Here is a 26,914-nt window from a genome sequence, read left to right on the forward strand (position 1 = left end):
TTTAGCAGGGACTACCTCGGATTCTGAGGCTCCCTAGTCCAGGCACGTCCGTTACTGCCTATTGGCTGGAAGAGGCCAGGATCCACAAATTGACCTTTAGAGTATAGATTATACTGTGATGTGCCCGTTCCTTTTAATCATACTGGTTTCTCCCACACACACCCGTCTCTCTTCTCTGTCCTTCCTCACTCACTGCTACTTCTTAAATAACCAAGATGGCCGAATCTCACTCCCAGAGATCCCTCAGTCTCTTGCTTGCCACTGAGGACAGCCCCCAAACTAGTTAACCCTGTGTCCCACTGACATAAGGGTAATGTAGTATCAAACAGTACCTCTGCTGCCATCTAATGGCCATACCTGAAAATAACACATTTTCAGATGACTAAAACATGCATAGAATTACTAAAACAGTACAGTTCTACAGGGGAGAGGAGTAGACATTCTCCACACAGCCCGCACAATATGACAACGTATCAGAGGATATTGGGTTACGGGTGCATATCCAGCAGTTCTTAGGAATGTCTTTAGAAACTGTGTCTCAAACCAGTACTTGGTGATACTTATGAGTTTGTTGTCCCAGTCCTCTCCTCTTTTTTTACATCATTGAGAGTTAGGGCAAGGAATGCAATTGCCATCAGAATGGTCCAAAGGGGCAGGGTCATCATCTTTGCTGCTGCCAGGGATCAAGACCATTTTCCAGTGGCTGGCGTTGATCCAAGTATCTTTGCCTTGGAGGTTGACAGAAATAGCAGTGGTAAGTACTTAAAATGGCTCACTGTATCTGGGTTCAGTAGTCTCCTCATATGTCTCTTGACCACGACCCAGTCTCCTAGTACCAGTGTGTGTGTATTTATACAGTTGAGGTCTGGGATGGAGGAAAGAACACGGCTGTAACAGTCAGATGTTTGTGCAACTCCAAGACATATTCATTGAGGGACCTATAGGAGATCGGCAGCTGCTGCTGGAAATACAAGATCCTGACCGACTAGGGAACACCTTTTATGAGTAAGGTGATGAGGGAGTTCTGCAAGGTCCTACAAATCTCCCGACTGAGAACTTCAGTGTACCATTCTCAGACAGATGGCCTGGTGGAAAGATTTAATAAAACGCTGAAGAGTATGCTGAGGAAGGCCATCGAACAGGAATGTAGAGACAGGGACTGTCTCTTACAGTATCTGTTGTTCTCCATCCGAGAGGTTCCACAGTCATCTATGGGGTTCTCACCATTCGAACTTCTGTATGGCCGACATCCACGAGATCTCCTGGATATAGCCAAGGAAACCTGGGAAGCTGAGGTCACGCCCCACAGAAGCGTCATCGAGTATGTGACACTGATGCAGCAGAGGATCGCAAAGGTGATGCCCATCGTAACAGGACATCTCTTGCAGGCACAAGAAGCTCAGGCCAGGGTCTACAACTGGTCAGCCAGAGTGAGGCAATTCAGAACCGGAGACCGAGTGCTTGTGTTAATTCCTACTATAGAGAGTAAGTTCTTGGCCAAATGGCAAGGGCTGTATGAGGTGATAGACAAGCTTGGTGATGTGAACTACAAGGTTCATAAACCAGGACGATGTAGATGTATTTTTATACCCTTTGCCACCCAGCCTCTCAGCTCTCTTATTTTGTAAAATTCACATAGGTTTTCATTATCCCAAATAGGAGTATACATTGTCAGCCCCACTATGCCTCTAATCTTCTTCACCCTTGTCCACAATTTATGGACTAGGCCTCAGGTCGGGTATGACTTGCCCATCCTCCTAAAAAGTCCCGTTTCTAGACCCATTACCAATGGACTCTTTTTAATATGAAGTTCCAGAACCGCCTGAATAGTCCCCTTCCCTGCCGTCTGCGCCCACCCTCTAATATGTTGGGACTGTGCTGCCAAAAAATATACCCATAGGTTTGGTAGAGCGAGACCCCCCCTCCTCCTTCAGCCTCTGGAGAGTCTCCAGCTTAATCCTAGGCTGCCCTCCACCCCAGACCAGATCCCTAAATATTGAATTAATACGCTGGAACACCGGCTGAAGAATCCACACAGGGGAGTTATGTAAAACGTACAACAATTTGGGCATCAGCACCATTTTAAGAAGATTGGTGCGTCCCACCACCGAGAGGCGCATTTTGCTTCATGTAGATGTTTTATCCTTTAATTTCCCCAGTATCGGGTATACATTCAACTGAAGGTACTCCTTTACTGGTAATGTTATTGTAATTCCAAGATACTTAAATTCTCGTACCAACTTGAGTTGTGTACGCTCCACCTGTTCAACATCTAAACTATTCAGGGAGTCTATTTCCATAATATGAGATTTATCCCAGTTAATTTGTAACCCAGATAATAAACCAAATCTATTGATGATAGCTATTGCTCCATGTAATGACATCTGAGGGTCCTGTAAGAATAATAAAATATCATCTGCGTACAACGCTATCTTCTCCTCCGCCACACCATACCGGAATCCCCTCACCACGTCTGACTGTCTCAGTACAGCAGCCAACGGCTCTATGGCCAGGGCAAATAACAGCGGGGAGAGGGGGCAGCCCTGTCTAGTTCCTCTAGTCATATCATATTTATCTGACCGTTCCCCATTTACTCTCAATCTGGCCACCGGGCGTGTATATAATAATTTTATCTATGCCCAAAAAAATGGACCAATTCCCATCAACTGGAGAACACGAAAAAGATAACTCCACTCCACACTATCAAAGGCTTTCCGTGTGTCTAATGAGACCACCACTCTATGCCCAGCATTATCAGCAGCCAATTGCATATTAAGGATTAGCCGCCTCAAGTTAATGGCCGTTGATCTATCCAGCATAAATCCTGACTGATCCGGGTGTACAACACCAGAAACCACCCGGCTCAATCGGTTAGACATTACTTTAGCTAGAATTTTAATATCAGCCGGTAGTAAGGATATGGGTCTATACGAATCTGGCCGTGTCCGGTCCTTATCTGCCTTGGGCAGAACCACCACCGTAGCCTCCCGCATTGACTCCGGTAATTCTCCCACCTCCAGAGCCAAAACCACATCTTTTAATTTTGTCAATAGTACATCTCTAAGATGTTTATAGAATTCTGCTGGTAAACCATCTGCACCTGGGGCTTTATTATTTGCCATTGAAGTCAGAGCTTCCTCCATTTCCTCTACCGTCAGGGGGCCCTCCAAGCTATCCCTAGCCTCCTCACTAAGCCTAGATATCTGAGTACCCCTCAAAAATTGGTCTATATCATCTCCCTTGTTCCTTAATTTAGAGTTATATAGGTCACTATAGAAGTCTCTAAACAGCCTCAAGATATCTCGCGTTTCAGTGACTAGGGTGCCAGTTGGATCCAAGAGACCATACACAAATCCCGGTTCCCTCTGCGCTGCCGCTATAGCAGACAACAGGTGACCAACTTTTTCACCCTCTTCATAAAAGGCAATTTTTTGGAATTCCCTCTTCTTTTCCCCATTGGCCAGAAATATTTTATCCACCTTTTTTTTTAGCTTCCTTCTGTTCTGTTGCGCCTCTACGGTGGGATTAAGCACCAACTCCTCCTCTGCCCCCCTCAGCGCAGCCAATGCCTCTCTTTCCTCCAATCGGTTCTGACTTTTACATCTGGATATATCTCGAATCAGTAAACCCCTAGCATAGGCCTTCATTGTGTCCCACACAGTTCCTATGGCTGTACTTCCCACATTGTTCTGGAAGAATTCCTCCACCTCTCCTGCGATTTTCTGAATATCTACCGTTTCCAGCCATACCGGGTGAACCTTCCACTCTTTCCGTCCACCATTCCCACACATACCGAACCTCAGCTCCACCAGCAAGGGACAATGATCAGAGAGTATCCTAGGCAAATAATCAATATGAGTGATGTTTTGGTTAACCAACCCATTTCTCAAGGCTAAGTCTATTCTAGACATAGAACCGTGCGTCGAGGAGTAACATGAATATGTCTTCACTCCCATATGTCTTACTCTCCATAGATCTATCAGGCCCACCTCTGACACATACTTAGCAAAGGGTGTCTCCCCCTCTCCGTCAGTTCTTCCCAGTTGCCTACTAGTTTTGTCCCAAATTTTATTCATTATATTGTTAACATTTCCAATCAGCAACACAGGGGTCCCTGTCCAATGCCTCGTGAGCTCTATAATCTCTTGCAGTTTTGTCCCAGTAAATGGCGGTGGGAAATACACTGCCACCACGCAATATAATTTACCATAAAGTCTGCAGACTAGAAAAACGTACTGTCCATCTTTATCTATTTTAACCTCAACCTCCTCAAATGGAGTCCCCACATGCACCAAGATGGAAACCCCTCTCGCATATGCAGAGTAAGTAGAGTGGTATGCTTTTTGAACCTATTTCCTCGCCAGGAGCCCAATTTTGTCCCTCGTCAAGTGTGTTTCCATGAGGCAGATAATGGAAGGCCCGTGGGCCATAATATTTTGGAGAACAATAGCCCGTCTCTTAGGCTGTGTGCCCACGTAGCATTTTTCAAGCGTATATGCTGCGGAATTTCCGCAGCGTAAACGCTTGAAAAACGCATGTAGATCCGCACCCCATGGTCCCCAATGGCATTCCGCAATGTCAATGCCCATGCTGCGGATTTTTCCGCAGCATATATGCTGCAGTCAAAAATCCGCAGCATGTTCATTAATTTTGCGGAAGCGCAGCGGAATCAATGTGCGGATGGTACCCAAGTCTGGAGGAGAGGAGACTCTCATCCAGACCTGGGTACCAAAGAACCTGTAAAAAAAAGAAAAAATAAAGTTTATACTTATCTTCTGATGTTTTCCCTCCGTCGCGCTGTTGTCTGAAGGACCTGCCACGTCATTGAGTCATGTGACCCACCACATGACTCAATGACGTCACCGCAGGTCCTGCACACAACAGCGTGAGCCGCTCAAGACTCCGGACGGGGCAGAGAATGCATCGGAAGGTGAGTATAAAGTTTATTTTTTTATTTTTTACCATTCTGAACAAGTTGTCAAGCACTTTTCCAAGTGATGCTTGGAGAAGTGCTTGATAACCCGCATGCAGAAATGCATGCAAAGACGCCTCACAAACGCTTCTACCTGGCGGGAAAACCGCATGTAATATCCGCATGCGATTTTCCCGCCAGGGAGAAGCGTAAAAAATATGCTTCAGGTCCGCAACGTGGGCACATAGCCTTACGGTGTGCCAAACCACGTATGTTCCAGCTTAACACCTTAACCATACCCTCCATTGTTTATCAGATTCAACTTCTGTGTATATAACCACATCATAAGATGTCCTCCATGCCGTCTGTCCCTGCCCCCCCCCCGCATCCAACCCCTCCTCCCCCATGCCCCAAACCAAAACTCCTCTGACCGCCCCTATATACCCCAAACCACCTCCCAATTTGTCGTTCCGTTCTCTCTATCCGAGAGTGGGTGAATGAAACCGGCCTATTCCACCAACTATCTTCCCAAAGGTCTCTCCCGCCTTATGAAAAACATATTCTATAAAAGGTATATAAACTGTATGCACCACCAGTACGCCGCTCCAGTCCATGAGCAGACTTGTATCCTGCAACAAATAGTTAAACGCAACCGAAAAAGGATAACAAAGGATAATTATAAATCACATTCACAAAACCACAATCTGCCTCTCTTCAGCTGTCCTTGTGCTCTCGCACTTGTCTAGAATTCTTTTCAATCCAGTCCAGAGCTTCTTCTGGAGATTGCAGAAAGTGTCCTCTCCCCAGTGCAGCCAGTCTCAGCTTGGCCGGATACATCACAGAATACGCCGGTCCCATGTCTCTCAGCCTGGCCGGATACATCACAGAATACGCAAGTCCCATGTCTCTCAATTTTTTCTTTACATCTCTATAATTCATGCGCATTCTTTGCACCGTGGGTGAATAGTCTGAGTAGAACGAGATATCTTGTCCATCAATTGTTAAATCCTTGATCTTCCTCGCCGTACTTAAGATAGTGTCTCTGTCCCTGTAATTTAAGAGCCTCGCCAGCATGGCTCGGGGGGCTGCTCCAGGAGGCCGGGGTCTCAGTGGGATTCTGTGAGCTCCTTCTACAACAAAGACCTTTCACAGTTTATCAGCTCCAAATTTTTCCAGCAGCCATTTCTCAATAAACTCTGTAGGGTTTGATCCCTCTGATTTTTCCGGGACCCCCACTATCCTGACATTGTTACGTCGTGACCTGTTTTCCGAGTCATCATTTTTAGCAATGACATCTGTTAGTTGCTTGTCTGGCTTTTTCTGAGCAGCTTGTACAGATATTATGGTGTCCTCAGCCGCGCTCACTCTTTCCTCTACCTCTCCTGTGCGGACATCGGCTTTCTGCATGGCAGCTTTAATGTTAGTCATTTCTGCTTGCACACCCGTAACCTGCTTTGACAATTTTGCAAGCACCTGTTTGCAGTATGACACCACAGTGAACACATCTTTCAGGGTGAGTTCCTCCACAGCAGGGTCAGCAGCAGACTCCATATTTTTGTCCTGCACCTCATCTCCAGAGCCATCAGCCGCACAGTCTCCTGCACCCACAGTATTCTCCTGATCCTCCATACCATCTTCAGCCCCAGCCTCCCGTTCTGAGAGTCCAGCACTGTGTTCACCCACTTCCACCCTTGCAAACCTCTCAAGGCGCGCAGCAGCCGACATCCTCCTGGAGCACGCCGCATTCTCTCTGGCCGCCTCCTCCTGAGTCTCAGCGCCATCTTGGCCCCTGCCTCCTCTACCAGGGCCAGTATCTCGCTGCCTGGTGCGGGTCATTACTTCTTTCCTGCTCGTCAGAAACGCTCCCCAGGGCGGCAGGAGAGCTTCTCACAGGATCCGGCGGTGTCTGAAGGGCTCAGCGGTATACCGGGTCGGCGCACACAGCGACGGTCGGCGAGAGAGCACCGAACCACGTCTGCCTACATCCCTGGCTAGGCCACGCCCCCCATCTGACATTATCTTGATTGTCTTTTGTATTGGTAGTTTAATCATGTGATGTCAATCTTGAATTGTATTGGTGGGTCTTTTATATATAATCATGCATGTTCACTCCATGTATAGCTTTGATCATGTTTTCAGGATTTAGTATTGCACAGGTGATGGGATTATTGCCTGTGCAGGTGATGTAAATATCACCTGTGCAATACTAAGGAAATCCTGAAAACATGGCCAGTTGGTGGGCCTTGAGGCCTGGAGTTGGGGAACACTGCACTAATAGATAAGCTATTGGTCAGCGACCAAGTGTGAATAGGTTTGAACACACAACTGGCAGACTTTAAATGGAGTATAATATCTGTCACGTTCCCAAAAATGTCTGGATTATTACCGCAGTAATATCTGACCACCTGAGATGATGGACAAGTTTCTCTGCTTCCACAATACAGCAATGCTATTAACCCCTTTACAGCCTGTGGCATATTAGTACGCACCAGGCTGTAACCCCCTGTTCAACAGGGCACATGTCCGCTGATTATTACAGCTGACATGTGTCCTCAACAGCCGGGGGTGAAAATTGCGATCCACCCGCGGCTGTTAACATGTTAAATGCCGCTGTCAATCTCTGCCAGCGGTATTTAACATTGCCGCGCCGGAAACACATCACTTACCCCGCCCATCCGTGACCCCGTCACTTGATCGCGGGTCACCGATGCGTGAGCATGACAACCCTGGGTCTGCAGCTGACTCCAGTGGTTGTCATGAGCTGATCGCTATGAGCGCCACCTAGTGGTTGGTGCTCATAGCACAGGAGCATTTCTGCTGCATAGAGGTGATCTGCTGATCCCCTGTATGTAGCAGAGGCGATCAGACAAGTGCTGCTTCTAGTCTCCTATGGAGACTATAGAAGCAAGCAAAAAGTGAAAAAAAAAAAGTTTTGAAAAATATTAAACAATTGAAAAAATATAAAAGTTTAAAATCACCCCCCTTTCGCCCCATTCAAAATAAAATAATAATAAAAAAACACATACACATATTTGGTATCGCCACGTTCAGAGTCGCCCGATCTATCAATATAAAAAAAAGAATTAATCCGATCGGTAAGCGGCATAACAAGAAAAAAATTCGAAACACCAGAATTACGCTTTTTGGTCGCCGCAGCATTGCAATAAAATGCAATAATGGGCAATCAAAACATCGGATTTACCCCAAAATGGCATCAATAAAAACTTCAATTCGGCGCACAAAAAATAAGCCCTCACCCGGCCCTAGATCCCGAAAAATGGAGACGCTACGGGTCTTGGAAAATGCTGCCATTTTTTTTTTTTTTTTTTAGCAAAATTAGGAATTTTTTTTCACTACTTAAATAAAAGAGAACCTCTACATGTTTGGTGTCTACAAACTCGTAATGACCAGGAGAATAATAACGGTGGGTCAGTTTTAGGATTCAGTGAACGTGGTAAAAATTTTTTTTAAAACAATCTGTGGTATTGCACTTTTTATGCAATTTGACCGCACTTGGAATTTTTTTCCCGTTTTCCCGGACACGATATGGTAAAACCAGTAATGTCGTTCAAAAGTACAACTCGTCCCGCAAAAAAATACGCCCTCACAAGGACATATTGACCAAAAAATAAAAACGCTATGGCTCTGGGAACAAAGGGAGCAAACAACGAAAATGCAAAAACGGAAAATCCCAGGGTTGCGAAGGGGTTAAAATCAACCAAATCTGACTGTATGCTGCTAACAAGCAAATGGAGCAGTAAAAATGGTGTATTATATTGCTTTCACCAAAATTATCAGGATTAAGAGCAATAAGAATATTAGCCCTGATATGTAGAACTATGGATATGAGTAACAGCAGCAGAAAGAACATGCAAAGAATCCTATTGTGTTGTATACGCTCTCCACAAACTCTGCCTGCCTAACTCCTGCTATCACCAGGATTAATATTCAGTAGCATTAGTCCTTAGAAGGACTGTTAGTGTAGATTTGTAATGCTGTGGAATACCTCACTAAAACAACCGCCAATTCGCTCCCTAGCTCAGCAGCACCTCTCCCTACACTGTCTGATTCCGGAGTGACTGTGTCGAGCATGGCGGCGCCAGATCTTATATAGACCCAATGACGCAATGCGGCCAGCCAATCACTGTAATGCCACAACCAACATGGCTGAGGCATTACCGTGACTGGCAGGCAATCTCTGCATGTTAATTGGCTGTCTAAATGTCTGAACAGCACCAAACATGCAGGGCGAGGACTCAGGCTCCCGCCCGAGCATTCCAAATTTGCTCACCGAGTACCAAGCATCTCGTGCACTGAGATGCTCGGGCGAGTACCAAATCACTAATCAACCTTACTTTCATGTTTTGATTCTAAAATAATTTCTATGGAATTCAGTGTTGGCAAAATTTTAGAAATTGTTCTTGTGTTCAGTGAGATATTAAATAAAATTTATCAAAAGGGGTGTACTCATTTATGCTGAGCAATGTTTATTAAAATTGATGAAACACAGAGAACATAATTACAGTTTCTTTCCTGTTTGACTACTCATGTTTTACAAGATATGATTTATGTGCAAAAGATTTCCCATATTCTGAGCATGAATACGGCTTCTCTCCTGTGTGACTTCTCTCGTGGCTCAAAAGACTTGATTTTTTTTGTAAAGCATTTCTCAAAGTCAACATGAATACGGCTTCTCTCCTGTGTGAATTCTCTGATGTACAAGAAGTTTTGATTCATCTCTAAAGCTTTTTCCACATCGTAAACAAGAAAACGGTTTCTCCCTGGTGTGAATTTTTTGATGTCTAACAAGATCTGATTTACTTCTAGAACATTTCCCACATTCTGAACACAAATATGGCTTCTCTCCTGTGTGAATTCTCTGGTGTATAATAAGATTCCATTTGACTGTAAAGCATTTCCCACATTCTGAACATGAATACGGCTTTTCTCCTGTGTGAATTCTTTGATGTTTAACAAGCACTGAAATATCTATAAAACATTTCTCACATTCTGAACATGAATATGGCTTCTCTCCTGTGTGAATTCTCTGATGTATAATAAGACTCGCTTTATCTCTGTAGGACTTCTCACATTCCGAACATGAATATGGCTTCTCTCCTGTGTGAATTCTCTGATGTTTAACAAGATCTGATTTATCTGTAAAGAACTTTCCACATTGTAAACATGAAAAAGGCTTTTCTCCTGTGTGACTTCTTTGATGTTTAACCAGCACTGAATTATCTATAAAACATCTCCCACATTCTGAACATGAATACGGCTTCTCTCCTGTGTGAATTCTCTGATGTCTAATAAGATTCGCTTCATCTTTAAAGCATTTTCCACATTCTGAACATGAATGTCTTCTCTCCTGTGTGAATTCTCTGATGTGCAATAAGATTCCTTTTATCTGTAAAGCATTTCCCACATTCTGAACATGAATACGGCTTCTCTCCTGTGTGAATTCTCCGATGTTTTATAAGACTCCCTTTATCTGTGAAGGACTTCCCACATTCTGAACATGAATATGGCTTCTCACCTGTGTGAATTCTCTGATGTTTTATAAGACTCCCTTTATCTGTGAAGGACTTCCCACATTCTGAACATGAAAACGGCTTTTCTCCTGTGTGAATTCTCTCATGTATAACATATTTTGATTTACTTGTAAAGCATTTCCCACATTCTGAACAGGAGTATGGCTTTTCTCCTTTATGTTTTCTTTGTGTCTGAGCTGAGCTTTTAGTAAATTTCTTGTCACACTGAAGTCTTGTATCCACTTTGCCCCCTGGACTTTTGGTAACAATGTGACATTGCTCAGGAGATGATTCCTCATGATTAGGAGGATTATAAGAAAGTGAAGTGCTGTGAAGTCCAGGAGGTGCAGGAAGGGTGATGAGATTTCCTCCATTAGAGTGCTTCATGATATCTTCTTTTTTACAATTTAGTGATAAACCGTTATTCTCACAAAGATTTCCTATAAGGATGAAACATAGATTTGTGTTAAAGAAAAAAATCATATCCAAAGAGATTTCTGAATGTATTTTCTGGATCTCACAATGAAGACCCTCGTCAGTGAAAGTACCGGTAATAAGGGGGACAACTACATGCCATCACATTAACACAATGACGGGTAAAGTGAATAACACTTATAAACTGGTGACATTGGCAGAAGTCAGGGGTGGCAGAGACTAGACAGCAAATAGACAGTTCTTAAAGGGAACCTGTCATCAGGAATTAACCCCTTAATGTAGCACCAGTGGCATTTAACTCTCGTAGCAAGCTTCCTATCATGCCCTTAAAGTAGAAAAGTGTCCACTCAATGGAGTTTTAATATTTCAGTACCAAATAAAAATGAGATTGACTAGTCACAAAGGCGGCCCTACATCCAGGAGCAGTCGAGCTCCGGCCACCGTAATCATGTCCACAGCATGCATAAGAGCATAATAGGAAACCTCAGAAGACTGAAATAGTGCTGAAGGTACATTAACCCCTAAAGGACCAAGATACTTTGCTCGTTATGTGGGTTAATGACACGGCCTCATTTTACAATTCTGACCAGCATCACTTTATGTAGTAATTCAACGTATCCCACTGATTCTGAGACTGTTTTTTTCGTGACAGATTGCACTTTATGTTAGTGGTAAATTTTGGTCGTTATTATTTGCCTTTAATTATGAAAATATAAAAATAAATTGGCAAAAAAAAATTGAGTATTTTGTAATTTTCAACCTGTGAATTTTTATGCCCTTAAACCAGAGAGTTATATCACACAAAATAGTTAATAAATCACATTTTCCACATGTCTACTTTACATCAGCATCATTGATGAAACTTGTTAGGAAATTAGAAGGGTTAAAAGTTTATCAGAAATTTCTCATTTTTTCCAACAAAATTTACAAAACCATATTTTTTTAGGGAAAACATCACATTTAAAGTGACTGAGGGTCCTGTGATAGAAAATACCCAAAAGTGACACTATTTTAAAAACTGCACCCCTCACAGTCCTCAAAACCACATTCAAGAAGTTTATTAACCCTTTAGGGGCTTCACAGGAATTAAAGCAATGTGGAAGGGAAAAAAATTTCCCCAAAAAACGTTATTTTGGCCACAAATTAATCATTTTCACAAATACATTATCTAGGGGTGTAGTGAGCGTTTTGACACCATATGTGTTGCACAAAATGTTATACCATTGAACGGAGAAGACACAAAAAATTAATTTTTACCACTATAATGTTGTTTTAGGCCCAGATTTTAAATATTCACAAAGGTAAATGGGTAAAAATGACCACATAATTTGTTACACAATTTCTGCTGAACTATATGTGGCTGTACAGTACTGCTTAGCCACATGGCGAGACTCGGGAGGGAAGGAGCGTTATTATTATTTATTTATATAGCGCCATTGATTCCATGGTGCTGTACATAAGAAGGGGTTACATACCAAATACAGATATCACTTACAGTAAACAAACTAACAATGATAGACGGGTACAGAGGGAAGAGGACCCTGCCCTTGTGGGCTTACATTCTACAGGAGCGGGGAAGGAGACAGTAGGTTGGGGGGGTTGCAATAGCTCCGGTGTTGTTGAGGTGGCAGCAAGCAAGGTCATGGCAGGCTGTAAGCTTGTTTGAAGAGATGGGTTTTCAGGTTCCGTCTGAAGGATCCAAATATGGCGGATAATAAGACGTGTTGAGGCACAGAATTCCATAGGATGGGGGATATTCAGGAGAAATCTTGGAGGCGATTTAGCGAGGAACGAATAAGTGTGGAGAAGAGAAGGAGGCGTTGAAAGGACCGGAGATTACGTAAGTGAATGTATCGGGAGATTAGTTCAGAGATGTACGGAGGAGAGAGGTTATGGATGGCTTTGTAGGTCAGTGTTAGTAGCTTGAACTGGATACGTTGGGCAATTGGGAGCCAGTGAAGGGATTTGCAAAGGGGGTAGCAGAGGAGTAGCGATGCGAGAGATGGACCAGTCGCGCAGCAGAGTTAAGGATGGACCAGAGGGGTGTGAGAGTGTTAGCAGGTAGGCCACAGAGGAGGATGTTACAGTAGTCGAGGCGGGAGATGATGAGGGAATGCACAAGCAGTTTAGTAGATTGAGGGTTGAGGAAAGGACGAATTCTGGAAATATTTTTGAGCTGGAGGCGACAGGAGGTGGCGAGAGCTTGGATGTGAGGTTTGAAGGACAGGGTTACTCCGAGGCAGCGGATTGTTGGTACAGGGGATGCGTGATGTACTTTATTGTGATAGAAAGATCAAGTGGGAAAGATATGCGAGTTGGGGGAAAGATGATGAGTTCAGTTTTGTCCACATTGAGCTTGAGGAAGCGAGAGGAGAAGAAGGAGGATATGGCTGATAGACACGCTGGGATTCTGGACAGCAGAGAGGTAGATCTGGGTGTCATCAGCGTACAGATGGTACTGGAAGCCATGGGATTTTATGAGCTGTCCCAGGCCAAGGGTATAGATTGAGAAAAGAGGGGGAGGGGTGAGGATGTAGTTTGTGAGTGGGAGACGCTAAATGTGCTGTTAGAAAGGTATGAGGAGATCCAAGACAGAGCAAGGTCTTTGACGCCAAAGGAAGAGAGGATCTGCAGTAGGAGGCAGTGGTCAACTGTATCGAAAGCAGAGGACAGGTTAAGAAGAAGGAGTACAGAGAATTGTCTGTTAGCTTTGGCTGTAAGTCATTGGTGATTTTGGTAAAAGCAGTTTCGGTGGAATGGTGGGGGCGGAAGCAGGATTGTCGGTTGTCGAAGAGAGAATTAGATGAGAAGTGGGAGCAAAGTTTAGCGTGAACATGTTGCTCAAGAAGTTTGGAGGCAAATGGGAGGAGCGAAATGGGGCTATAGCTGGACAAGGCAGTTGGGTCGAGGGATGGCTTTTTGAGGATGGGTGTGATTGTGGCATGTTTGAAGGCAGCGGGGAAGGTAATTGAAGTTAGTGATAGGTTGAAGAGATGGGTTAGGGATGGGGTCGAGTGCACAAGTGGTGAGGTGTGATTTGGAGAGGAGACAAGTAAGGTCTCTTTCCGTGATATTGGGAAGGGAGGTTATGGGGGAAGAGCAATGGTGTGGAAAACAAAGGGATTGTGGTGGTTGGGCAGTAAAGACTTGCCCTGTTTGGTCAATCTTGTTTTTGAAGTGTGTGGCAAACTCCTCAGCAGAGATGACAGAGGTCGGAGGGGGAAGTGGAGGGCAGAGGAGAGAGTTAAAAGTGTTGAATAACTATTTGGGGTTGTAGGACAGGGAAAATATGAGGGTTGTGAAGTAGGCCTGTTTAGAAGAGGTGAGTGCTGATTTGAATGCGAGTGTTGCTACGCTGTTTAGTGAGGTTTTTATGCCAGGTTTGCCTATTGACTCGTGGTGCTTTGCCATGCATAAGAGGCAACCGAGTCAATAGCTGATGCGAGAGTGGCATTGTAGAAAGCAGTGGCGCAGTTTGTGTTGTGGAGTGAAGATATGGATGTCAGTGGTAGAATAGAGTCAGAGAGTTTGTGAGTGTCTAGATATACAAGGTTTCTGAGGGGGTGTGCTAGTTGCTGGACATGGGTGACAGGTGACGAGGACAGGGATGAGAAAGTGAGTAGATGATGGTCAGATAGGGGAAGGGGGGAGATTGTGAGGTTAGATAGGGAGCAGAGTCGGATGAAGATGAGGTCTAGTGTGTGTCCGTCTGTGTGGGTGGCTGAGGAGGACCACTGAGTAAGTCCAAAGGATGAAGTAAGTGACAGGAGTTTGGGTGCTGTTGACTGGCATGTGTCAGTGGGGATGTTGAAATCGCCCATGATGACTGTGTGAATGTCAGCAGAGAGAAAGTAAAGAAGACAGGTGGCGAATTGGTCAAAAAAGGCAGTGACCAAGCCTAGCGGTCGGTATATGACAGCCACTTGGAGGTTGGAGGGAGAGTAGATGAGGACAGAGTGGATTTCAAAAGAAGGGAGAATAAGGGAGGGCAGAGGGGGAGTAGGGCCAAAGGTGCAGATGTTAGAAAGGAGAAGACCCACTCCTCCACCATGTCTGTCAACAGGGCGAGGAGTGCGGGTGAAGTGCAAGCCATCGTAACACAGCGCAGCAGGGGAAGCAGTGTCGGAAGGTGTCGGGTAGAGTGGGAATAGGGCCAAAGGTGCAGTTGTTAGAAAGGAGAAGACCCACTCCTCCACCATGTCTGTCACCAGGGAGAGGAGTGCGGGTGAAGTGCAAGCCACCGTAACACAGCGCAGCAGAGGAGGCAGTGTCAGAAGGTGTCAGCCATGTCTCTGTGATGCCCAGGAAGGAGACTGCGAAAGGTAAAGAGGTCGTGGACAAAATGGAGCTTGTTGCAGACAGAGCGGGCATTCCAGGGTGCTCCAGAGAGAGGGAGCAGGGGGGTGGGCATCATGGGCACGGGTTTTACATAAGAGAGGTTGTGGTAGTTTGCAGTTGGTTTGAAGCGATAGGTGGGGGAATTGGTCGAAGGTACAAGCTGTGGGGGTCCAGGATTGGGAGATATGTCGCCAGCAGTGAGGAGAAGTAGAGAGAGGGAGAGCAGGTGGGAGAAGGAGAGTGTCCGGCTTGTGTTATGTTTTGGTAGGATAGACCTGAGGTTGAGGAGCAGGTCTGTAGATGAGGTCAGGTGGGGAGGTAAGAGGGAAGGAGAGATGATGATTTGGTTAGAGGGTGCTGGGGTTTGGGGATAGCGAAGCACAGTTAGGATTAGTGGGGCAAAAACAGTAAGGGTGTATGTTAGTATAATGAATGTTAACTGTGAATGAGAAAGAGAATCTAAGTACAATTAGTAAATAGTTATTCGTACATTCTGGTCACTTCTGGCCCATTTCTGGCATATTTCATTTTTAGACCCTTAAAAAGCGACCCTTTAGAAACTAGACCCGTCTGTGCCAGACTTGGCTCACTTGATTTATGGAGCTCTGAACAGCACATGAGATGGCTCAGGTGTGCAGGAGCCGCAGGAAGACTGCTCACAAAAGCATGGGTGGAGGGGGGAGTAATTAGGACACAGAGGCTAAATGTATTCAGGAAACAGACAGTCAAGGACCAGTGTGTTTTGGGATCAAAGGATTGAGGTGATGAACGTGCAGATGGGATCAAACATACCAAGGACAGATAGAATGAAATTAGCAGGGATCAGTGGATACACAGCAGATATTGGATGCAGGGAACATACCGGGAGACAGATACATACAGTTTGGAAAAGACGGTCAGATATGCAGCGTGGGGCAGCATACAGCGAGCGCTACTTGACTCTTGGAGAACAAATTTTTTTAGAATAGTTTGCGGACTCCATATAAGGAGCCCCTAAGTGCAGAAGAGCAGAATCCCCCCTCAAGTGATCCCGTTTTGGAAATTACACCTATCTGGGAATTTATCTACAGGTATAGTGATTGATTTGACTCCATCAATGATTTTCAGAAACGAGCAGCAGTGGATGTTGCAAAGTGAAAATGCAAATATTCCATTATAGTGCCTGTGAAGACCCGGGGTCTTCCATGGGCGATATGCTACTCAGACAACTCAGGGTGAGGGTAAAACAGCGTGGCAATACTTTACTGACCCACAAAGAGGACAATAAACACACAGAACAGTCCCAGCAAATACCCAAGATGGTACAACATTACACAGTCTCACCATTCCACTACGCCCGCCTGGGATAGAACAGCTGCGACTTTGGAAACTTCCAGGGCCAACTACCTCAACCAGTGGCTTCTCGCTTATGGCGGGTCCCCACAGAGAGAAGGTAGCGGTAAGCTTAGGAAGCTAGTAGTCCATCAAGGTACAAGGCCAGTTGACCTGAGGGTCCCACCCTGGCTTTTCCAAGAGTTTCTATGGGGCCAGGTGACCAGTGGGTCCCAATCTGGCTTCTTTGAATGTCTCCATGGGTTCCAGGCGACCAGTGGGTCCCTCCCGGCAACTCCAAACAACATATCCATGGGGCCAAGTGACTTCATCATCCCAACCTGGTCTCCCCAAATGTATCCTTGTTCTCTGATTGTCAATGGAGCAGAGATCCGTATCTTTCCATTTAGGGATGATACCCTTATGCCGGAGTCATGTAGAATCCAAATCTGTGTCTCTTTGAATGGAATTGACATGCTACCCATCTACTGTCCTGAAGGATGTCTCTCATTCTCCTTTCTGATTCTCTGCTTCAAGACTAACTACTACAGAAGCACATGTCCCTTAAAAATAGCTACAGTTGTCTGTGCAAGTACACATTCACAGGTAAGGTGTTAGGGAGGGCATTGTTTGAGCTAATCAATTTACATAGTTGGTATCACAGGGGGGTCTTGTAAATAAACATCTAGTTGCCTTTTAGTGCAACATGTCTTTAGCATAGTAAACATCCTTGTTTCCAAACAAATAGAAGTTAATATTCAGGGTTATACAAATACTGGTCTGTTCTTATTGACCAGGCACAAAAATACACAAACATTTACAAGTCAACACCAAGATAATAGTGTATTCATTTATATATTTTACTCACTTATATCGCGCCATTGATTCCACAGCGCTTTACAGACATTATGGGCACTGTCCCCATTGGGGCTCATAATATAAATTCCCTATCAGGATGTCTTTGGAATGTGGGAGGAAACCGGAGAACCTATAGGAAACCCAAGCAAACACGGGGAGAACATACAAACTATTTGCAGATGTTGTCCTTGGTGGGATTTGACCCCAGGGCCCCAGCGCTGCAAGGCTACAGTGCTAACCACTGAGCCACTGTGACTTAACAAATCTAATCATCTGGCTAATTAAAATTTTAAGATGTATCGTCACAGCGCCCATACGATGTAGTGCCCAGTACACAGTAGTGCCCGGTATACTGCAGTGCCTAGTACATTATGCTCAGCTCGAGCTTCTGGAGACACGCACCCTGTAAATTAAGTGGGCTCTCCTTGCTACAATAATGCAAAACATGTGGACGCTAACTTGTGGTTTAAGCGTACTGTGGGGAACAGGAGGAGAGGATATTTAGATGAGCAGATTTTGCTGGATTTCATTAGGTGGGAGCCACGTCACATAATGTGGACACCCTATGTTTTTGTTAATATGATGAACCAGAGTGGGGACTTGTTTTTTGTGGGTTGAGTAGAAGCTTTTATTGGTGGCAATCTGGGGAACAAAACATTTTAGATCACATTTATCCTGCGCTCTACGCTGAGCACTTACATCAGGGTTTCCATCTAAATCTACAAAATACGTGATTCAGATGACACCCCCAAGGGATCCATTCACTATAATGTGGCAGCAGAGTTACTCTGGACACCGTCAGGCCTCTGTTCAGCTGTGTCCATCTTGTCAGAGATGCACAAAACTGTGCTAACGGCTCTTTTACGCACGCTGAAAAAGACGGAGAATGCCAAATCCAGGTCAGACGGGGTCCACAATGCCTCCATCTGCCTCATTACAGGGAATCTTCTGCCAAAGGTTCTGTCTGGATCACAAGCTCAGTCATTTATATGGCAGCACGGAACTTGTGTAATAAAAATATGGAAGTAATATTAGAAGTCATATAATTAGGAAAATTAAGAATTTGATTCCTAAATCATCAAAAACAGGTGTGGAGGCGGCCCCGTTAGTCATCTGTGCGCATCCGGACCCTACAGGAGCAGCCGCGTCATCACCGGACTCTTCTGCTGTGATGTGGACAACGGATAAAGCTTCACTGCACCGGAGACTCCACACAATATCACACACCGGTCATCATCATCACCACACGCCAGTCATCATCATCATCACACACCGGTCATCATCATCATCATCATCACACGCCGGTCATCATCATCATCACACGCCGCTAATCATAGTCACATGCCAATCATCATCGTCATACGCCGGTCATCATCATCACACACCGCTAATCATAGTCACATGCCAATCATCATCGTCATACGCCGGTCATCATCATCACACGCCGCTAATCATAGTCACATGCCAATCATCATCGTCATACGCCAGTCATCATCATCACACGCCGGTCATTATTACATACCTGTGGAAACATCTACCGGAATCTCCTCCTTCCCGTCACTCACACACGGCTGATCCCTCCTCGTCATCGCTTCTTCTTCTGTCTCGTCCTTCACTTTATTCTTAGTCGGATCTTCCTCCTGATATATCAGATGTAACAATCAGCACAATACAAGAAACCATCAAAATCTGTGACATCTATGACCTCGATCAGAAATGTCCCCCCATATACAGATCCGGTACAGGGCTCAGCACCGTCTACCTGATGACTCTCCGGGATGTTGTGATTCTCCTCTGGACAGTCCTGGGAATACAGAGGACGGGGACATCTCTCTGGTGGATTTCTTTTCATGAGTCCATCTGTAGGAAACACACAGTGATTATTATTATTATTATAGCGCCATTTATTCCATGGCGCTTTACATGTGAAATGGGGTATACATAGCAAAAACAAGTACAATAATCTTGAACACAATGTGACAGCGACTGGTACAGGAGGAGCGAGGACCCTGCCCGCGAGGGCTCACAATCTACAAGGGATGGGTGAGGATACAGTAGGTGAGGGTAGAGCTGGTCATGCAGCGCTATTTGTGGAGTGGTGGTTACTGCAGGTTGTAGGCTTGTTGGAAGAGGTGGGTCTTCAGGCTCCTTTTGAAGGTTTCCATGGTCGAAGAGAGTCTGATGTGTTGGGGTAGAGAGTTCCAGAGTAGGGGGGGATGCACGGGAGAAATCTTGTATGCGATTGTGGGAGGAGGAGATAAGAGGGGAGTAGAGAAGGAGATCTTGTGAGGATCGGAGGTTGCGTGCGGGTATGTAACGGGAGACTAGGTCAGAGATATATGGAGGAGACAGGTTGTGGATGGCTTTGTATGTCATGGTTAGGGTTTTGAACTGGAGTCTCTGAGCAATGGGGAGCCAGTGAAGAGATTGACAGAGAGGAGAGGCCGGGGAATAGCGGGAGGACAGGTGAATTAGTCGGGCAGCAGAGTTTAGGATAGATTGGAGGGGTGCGAGAGTGTTAGAGGGAAGGCCACAGAGCAAGAGGTTGCAGTAGTCGAGGCGGGAGATGATGAGGGCGTGCACTAGTGTTTTTGCAGATTCATGGTTGAGGAATGTGCGGATCCAGGAGATATTCTTGAGTTGGAGTCGGCAGGAAGTGGAAAGGGCTTGGATATGTGGTTTGAAGGAGAGATCAGAGTCCAGGGTTACTCCAAGGCAGCGAGCTTGAGGGACTGGGGAGAGTGGACAGCCATTGACAGATAGGTCAGTTGGGGGGGGGGGGGGTGAATGGGATGGCGGAAAGATGATGAATTCACTGATGGAATAGATTGTGTCATGTGATGAGATGACGGGAGTAGTAGTAGGTGACCAGAGAACAGATATGACAGTCTCCCCTTCTCACCCTGCTGATTGGTCCATGAATCCATCATCTCTTCTTCTTCATCGATAACCTCAATCTTATTACCAATCAGATCTTCACCCTAAAAATAAAAATGTAAGATGGGCTCAGGTCCCATCACTTCATGGTCAGATGTTGTGGGGACTTCAGTGTCATCTACCTGATGATCCTCCGGGATGTTGTGATTCTCCCCTGGACAGTCCTGGGGATACAGAGGATGGGGACATCTCTCTGGTGGATTTCTCCTCCTGGATCCATCTGTGGAGACACAGAGACTGAATACATGACCTGCCGTGTATCTGTCTATATACGAGACTCGTCTCTCAGAACCAGTAATTCTAAGTTTATGCATCAGGGAATAAATTACATTGTTGTGGTCCTCACCCCCGGTACAGAGGTCCCAGCACATTGTGGCCTCAACTATGAAGTGATAATCAGCGAGGCCAAAGCCTAATGCTCTCTGCTCTGCACTTGGAGGATGAGGACCCTGAGGAGAGGGACAGAGAAGACCCTCGTCAGTCAGATGGAGAAGCCGTACTAAGAAACACAACTTCTCCAAGTCTCGTCTCCACCAGGGACGGAACCACAGAGGAGCTGGAGAAAGCTCCACATTTCCATCCATCGGTTTCTTCTCTCCTAATTTACTGTATAGAGATTGAGGGAAGGACGGTGACCATTTACCAGTGATTGTATTTTGAGAGCCAAAAAGACACGAGTTAATGCGTTTTTATTGCTTTTTAAATAGACATAAATCTCCGCATCCGCCTCGATATAAACACTAAAATAGGCAGCAAGTGCTGAAAAGTTCTGCGTTTGTCTCTGAAGGAGGAAAAAAGGGCACATGTACGGCTGACGGATGAAGTCACAGAACCTGGAAGGACGGTGTTGTGAGGAGCACCCGGTACACAGCGGTTAGTACCTATCGATGTGTAGAAAGGAAACTAGAGAGCAGGCACCGGGGTCATGGGTGCTTACTGATGCACACGGGGAGCCAAGGAGAGATTGTCTGGTCCGATGCCACAGAATCTGTTTAACCCAAAAAATATATTCAAAAAACAAAAAAACAAGTTTGGCATCGCTGTACCTGTTCTGACCTGGAAAATCGCCACAAGGTCGTTCTTACCACCCAATAAATGCAGAGAAACAAAAAACAAAATATAAATGTGGAATTGCGTTTTGTTTTTTCACTAACTGTCTCACCGCAGCTGGATTTTTTTTCCTGATTTCAGCACATTATATGGTAAAATGCACAATGTGTCCTGCGAAAAAAACACAAAACCTCAAACATCTGTGGATAGAAAATAGAAATGTTCTGGCTTATGGAAGAAGAGGAAAAAAAAATGAAAAAAATGGAAATTTTCCCCAACAGGATGGGGTTGAAACATTGCTATTGACTCCTATGATTGCTGCCTCCTGTAGGTGGCGCTAGAGACCCCGTTCTCTGCATTTCTTATTTCCCATGGGGCATTGCACGGCCTATAACTCTCCGTACTCAGAATCTCCGCTCTCCTCCAGGAGACACATTCCCCCTATAGAGAGGAGTGCGCGGTGATCCGACCTTCTCCTCCAGTGCGGAAAGTTCTGTGCTTCTCCGCCGGCAGAGCGAGTGGTGAATAGACGCGGGGGCCGAGAACTGCTGGAGCCCCCATGTCAGGCTCTGGGGGGTGATCGGCTCCACCACGCTCCATCTTCATGTCAGGACTCGTGTTTCGGGGTCTGAGGGACGGTCCGATGCCGATATTTATCCAGGACTTTGTGCTCAGTACAGAGAAAGTGATTTGTCACAAAGAAGAAGAATGAACGGAGGAGACCAAGGAAGATCACACAAGTGTCAGCCAAGAGGGAGGAGCCGGACGCCCGACCACGACTGATGACGACATTGAGCCGGCACCGATTCTGAGGGACGGACGAGCGACAGCGGATTAGGTGGAAAATCACCAGTAAATTAACCCCGACTCTGCTGAGTAACAATCCACGACAGACTCAGGTACCGAAAGATCTCACAGGAGAGAAAGGACAGAAGCGCTGAGACATCTGCAGACAAAATGTGACCGATGCTCTAAGGAAGGTGAAAGATTCTGAAAGAAGCCGCCGAGGACGAAGACTCAAGACTGATGGAGACGACAGCGGAGAAACCGCGACTCACAGATCAGAAGAGAATAATCAGGGAATGAAAGCTGTGAGAAAAAGTAGAGAAAACCAGAGCAAGTCTGGAGAAAACTCATCTATTATAGGACGAGGCCGAGAGACGTCATCACATCCACCGGAGCCAACAAGAGTCTCCTCTCACCTGGTGATGTCAGAGGCCGGAGCTCCTCCATCAACACCTCCTGGTACCGATCCTGGTGTCCTTCTAGATACTCCCACTCCTCCATGGAGAGATAGACAGCGACGTCCTGACACCTTATAGGAACCTGACATGGACACCGTCATCACCCAGAATCCTCCAGTGCTGTCCTGTATAATGTCCCAGCAGTCACCTCTCCGCTCATCACCCAGAATCCTCCAGTGCCGTCCTGTATAATGTCCCAGCAGTCACCTCTCCGCTCATCACCCAGAATCCTCCAGTGCTGTCCTGTATAATGCCCCAGCAGTCACCTCTCCAGTCATCACCCAGAATCCTCCAGTGCTGTCCTGTATAATGTCCCAGCAGTCACCTCTCCGCTCATCACCCAGAATCCTCCAGTGCTGTCCTGTATAATGCCCCAGCAGTCACCTCTCCAGTCATCACCCAGAATCCTCCAGTGCCGTCCTGTATAATGACCCAGCAGTCACACCTGTGCTTATCAACTAGAATCCTCCAGTGCCGTCCTGTATAATGTCCCAGCAGTCACCGCTCCGCTCATCACCCAGAATCCTCCAGTGCCGTCCTGTATAATGTCCCAGCAGTCAACTCTCCGCTCATCAACTAGAATCCTCCAGTGCCGTCCTGTATAATGTCCCAGCAGTCAACTCTCCGCTCATCACCCAGAATCCTCCAGTGCTGTCCTGTATAATGTCCCAGCAGTCACCTCTCCGGTCATCACCCAGAATCCTCCAGTGCTGTCCTGTATAATGTCCCAGGAGTCACCTCTCCAGTCATCACCCAGAATCCTCCAGTGCTGTCCTGTATAATGTCCCAGGAGTCACCTCTCCAGTCATCACCCAGAATCCTCCAGTGCTGTCCTGTATAATGTCCCAGCAGTCACCTCTCCGGTCATCACCCAGAATCCTCCAGTGCCGTTCTGTATAATGTCCCAGCAGTCACCTCTCCGCTCATCAACTAGAATCCTCCAGTGCCGTCCTGTATAATGTCCCAGCAGTCACCTCTCCAGTCATCAACTAGAATCCTCCAGTGCTGTCCTGTATAATGTCCCAGCAGTCACCTCTCCGGTCATCACCCAGAATCCTCCAGTGCTGTCCTGTATAATGTCCCAGCAGTCATCTCTCCGCTCATCACCCAGAATCCTCCAGTGCTGTCCTGTATAATATCCCAGCAGTCACCTCTCCGCTCATCACCAAGAATCCCCCAGTGCTGTCCTGTATAATGTCCCAGCAGTCACCTCTCTGCTCATCAACTAGAATCCTCCAGTGCTGTCCTGTATAATGTCCCAGCAGTCACCTCTCCGCTCATCAACTAGAATCCTCCAGTGCTGTCCTGTATAATGTCCCAGCAGTCAACTCTCCGCTCATCAACTAGAATCCTCCAGTGCCGTCCTGTATAATGTCCCAGCAGTCAACTCTCCGCTCATCACCAAGAATCCTTCAGTGCTGTCCATTATAATGTCCCAGCAGTCACCTCTCCGGTCATCACCCAGAATCCTCCAGTGTCGTCCTGTATAATGTCCCAGCAGTCACCTCTCCGGTCATCACCCAGAATCCTCCAGTGCCGTCCTGAATAATGTCCCAGCAGTCACCTCTCCGGTCATCACCCAGAATCCTCCAGTGCCGTCCTGAATAATGTCCCAGCAGTCACCTCTCTGGTCATCACCCAGAATCCTCCAGTTCTGTCCTGTATAATGTCCCATCAGTCATCACCCAGAATCCTCCAGTGCTGTCCTGTATAATATCCCAGCAGTCACCTCTCCACTCATCACCCAGAATCCTCCAGTGCTATCCTGTATAATGTCCCAGCAGTCACCTCTCCGGACATCACCCAGAATCCTCCAGTGCTGTCCTGTATAATGTCCCAGTAGTCACCTCTCCGGTCATCACCCAGAATCCTCCAGTGCTGTCCTGTATAATATCCCAGCAGTCACCTCTCCGGTCATCACCCAGAATCCTCCAGTGCTGTCCTGTGTAATGTCCTAGCTGTCACCTCTTCGGTCATCACCCAGAATCCTCCAGTGCCGTTCTGTATAATGTCCTAGCAGTCACCTCTTCGGTCATCACCCAGAATCCTCCAGTGCCGTCATGTATAATGTCCCAGCAGTCACCTCTGCGGTCATCACCCAGAATCCTCCAGTGCTGTCCTGTATAATATCCCAGCAGTCACCTCTCCGGTCATCACCCAGAATCCTCCAGTGCTGTCCTGTATAATATTCCAGCAGTCACCTCTCCGGTCATCACCCAGAATCCTCCAGTGCTGTGTTGTATAATATCCCAGCAGTCACCTCTCCGGTTATCACCCAGAATCCTCCAGTGCTGTCCTGTATAATGTTCCAGCAGTCACCTCTCCGCTCATCACCCAGAATCCTCCAGTGCTGTCCTGTATAATGTCCCAGCAGTCACCTCTCCAGTCATCACCCAGAATCCTCCAGTGCTGTCCTGTATAATGTCCCAGCAGTCACCTCTCTGCTCATCACCCAGAATCCTCCAGTGCTGTCCTGTATAATGTCCCAGCAGTCACCTCTCCAGTCATCACCCAGAATCCTCCAGTGCTGTCCTGTATAATGTCCCAGCAGTCACCTCTCCGGTCATCACCCAGAATCCTCCAGTGCTGTCCTGTATAATGTCCCAGCAGTCACCTCTCCGCTCAGCAGCTCAATCATCTTGTTGCTGAGCTCTAGGATCCTCTTCTTCTTCTTCCTCTCATGTATCGGGGGGTGCGGGGGAGGCTCTGTGATGTGGTCCGGGCTCCGCCCTCCTGACTCCTGGAGATGGATGATGGGAGTCACACCCTCCCCCGGTGTCTTCCTCACTATTGTGTAATCCTGTGTATGGAGAGAGACACTTAGGGAGAAGAATTCCTTCCCGACTCCAGATCTGACAATCCGTAGAAATCCCGGGATCAATAACCGTCTCCAGTAATCTGGGGCCATAACCTGGAATATTATTACACTCAGGACAGACATCCAGGCCCCTCTACAGCTCTTATAGGGAATCCCCATGACAACTCCTCCTGGCAGAGAGCTGCACACAATCACTGCTCTTACAGTAAAGAATCCTTCTCTTCCTCTTCTGGATTTCCTCTTCCCGATGTCGGACTTGTTACATAACACAATAAAGCTGATAGAAATGTAGAGGAGTTACCTCTCCGCTCAGCAGGGAGATGATCTCCAGGGTGAAGTGTAATAATCTTCTGGTGGTCTCGTCCTCGTCCATCCTCGGGGTCATTCAGGAGAAGGAGGGATGAGCACTGGATCAGCTGGAGGGATCTCGTCCTGCCGGCGTCTTCATGATAAAGGAGAAGATGGAGATCACAGGGGACGATATAAAGACAATCACTGAATTCTGCCCCAAATATCCGACATTTATCAGGAAGAATCTGGAGGAAAAGTCACAAACTCCACCGCGGCCTCCTCCACTGATCTGACCACACATTATCAGCCTCGTAGGAGGTCGGTCACCGTAGTAACTACACCTCCAGCGGAGGATGGTCACCGTGGTAACTACACCTCCAGCGGGGGACGGTCACCGTGGTAAATAAACCTCCAGGGGAGGACGGTCACCGTGGTAACTAAACCTCCAGGGGAGGACGGCCATCGTGGTAACTAAACCTCCAGGGGAGGACGGTCACCGTGGTAACTAAACCTCCAGGGGAGGACGGTCACCGTGGTAACTAAACCTCCAGCAGAGGACGGTCACCGTGGAAACTACACCACCAGCAGAGGACTGTCACCATGGTAACTACACCGCCAACAGGGGACGGTCACAGTGGTAACTACACCTCCAGCGGACGGTCACCGTGGTAACTACAGCTCCGGCGGACGGTCACCGTGGTAACTACACCTCCAGAGGGGGACGGTCACCGTGGTAACTACACCTCCAGCGGGGGACGGTCACCGTGGTAACTACACCTCCAGCGGGGGACGGTCACCGTGGTAACTACACCTCCAGCGGGGGGACGGTCACCGTGGTAACTACACTGCCAGCAGAGGACGGTCACTGTGGTTACTCCACCTCCAGCGGGGGCGGTCACCGTGGTAACTCCACCTCCAGCGGGGGACGGTCACCGTGGTAACTACACCTCCAGCGGGGGCGGTCACCGTGGTAACTACACCGCCAGCGGGGGAAGGTCACCGTGGCAACTACACCTCCAGCGGAGGACGGTCACCGTGGTAACTACACCGCCAGTGGAGGACGGTCACCGTGGTAACTACACCTCCAGCAGGGGTCAGTCACCGTGGTAACTCCACCTCCAGCGGGGGACGGTCACTGTGGTAACTCCACCTCCAGCGGGGGACGGTCACCGTGGTAACTCCACCTCCA

The 26,914-nt window shown here is 46.8% G+C and overlaps 1 pseudogene; it reads right to left on the minus strand.

The window, feature by feature from the left end:
* Positions 1–9,415: 9,415 nt before the first annotated feature.
* Positions 9,416–25,419, minus strand: LOC141201508 (uncharacterized; annotated as a pseudogene).
* Positions 25,420–26,914: the final 1,495 nt, after the last annotated feature.

The sequence above is a fragment of the Phyllobates terribilis genome, unplaced genomic scaffold (genome assembly GCF_046119375.1).
Source record: "Phyllobates terribilis strain yellow unplaced genomic scaffold, ASM4611937v1 Scaffold_117__1_contigs__length_5270597, whole genome shotgun sequence".
NCBI lineage: Eukaryota > Metazoa > Chordata > Amphibia > Anura > Dendrobatidae > Phyllobates > Phyllobates terribilis.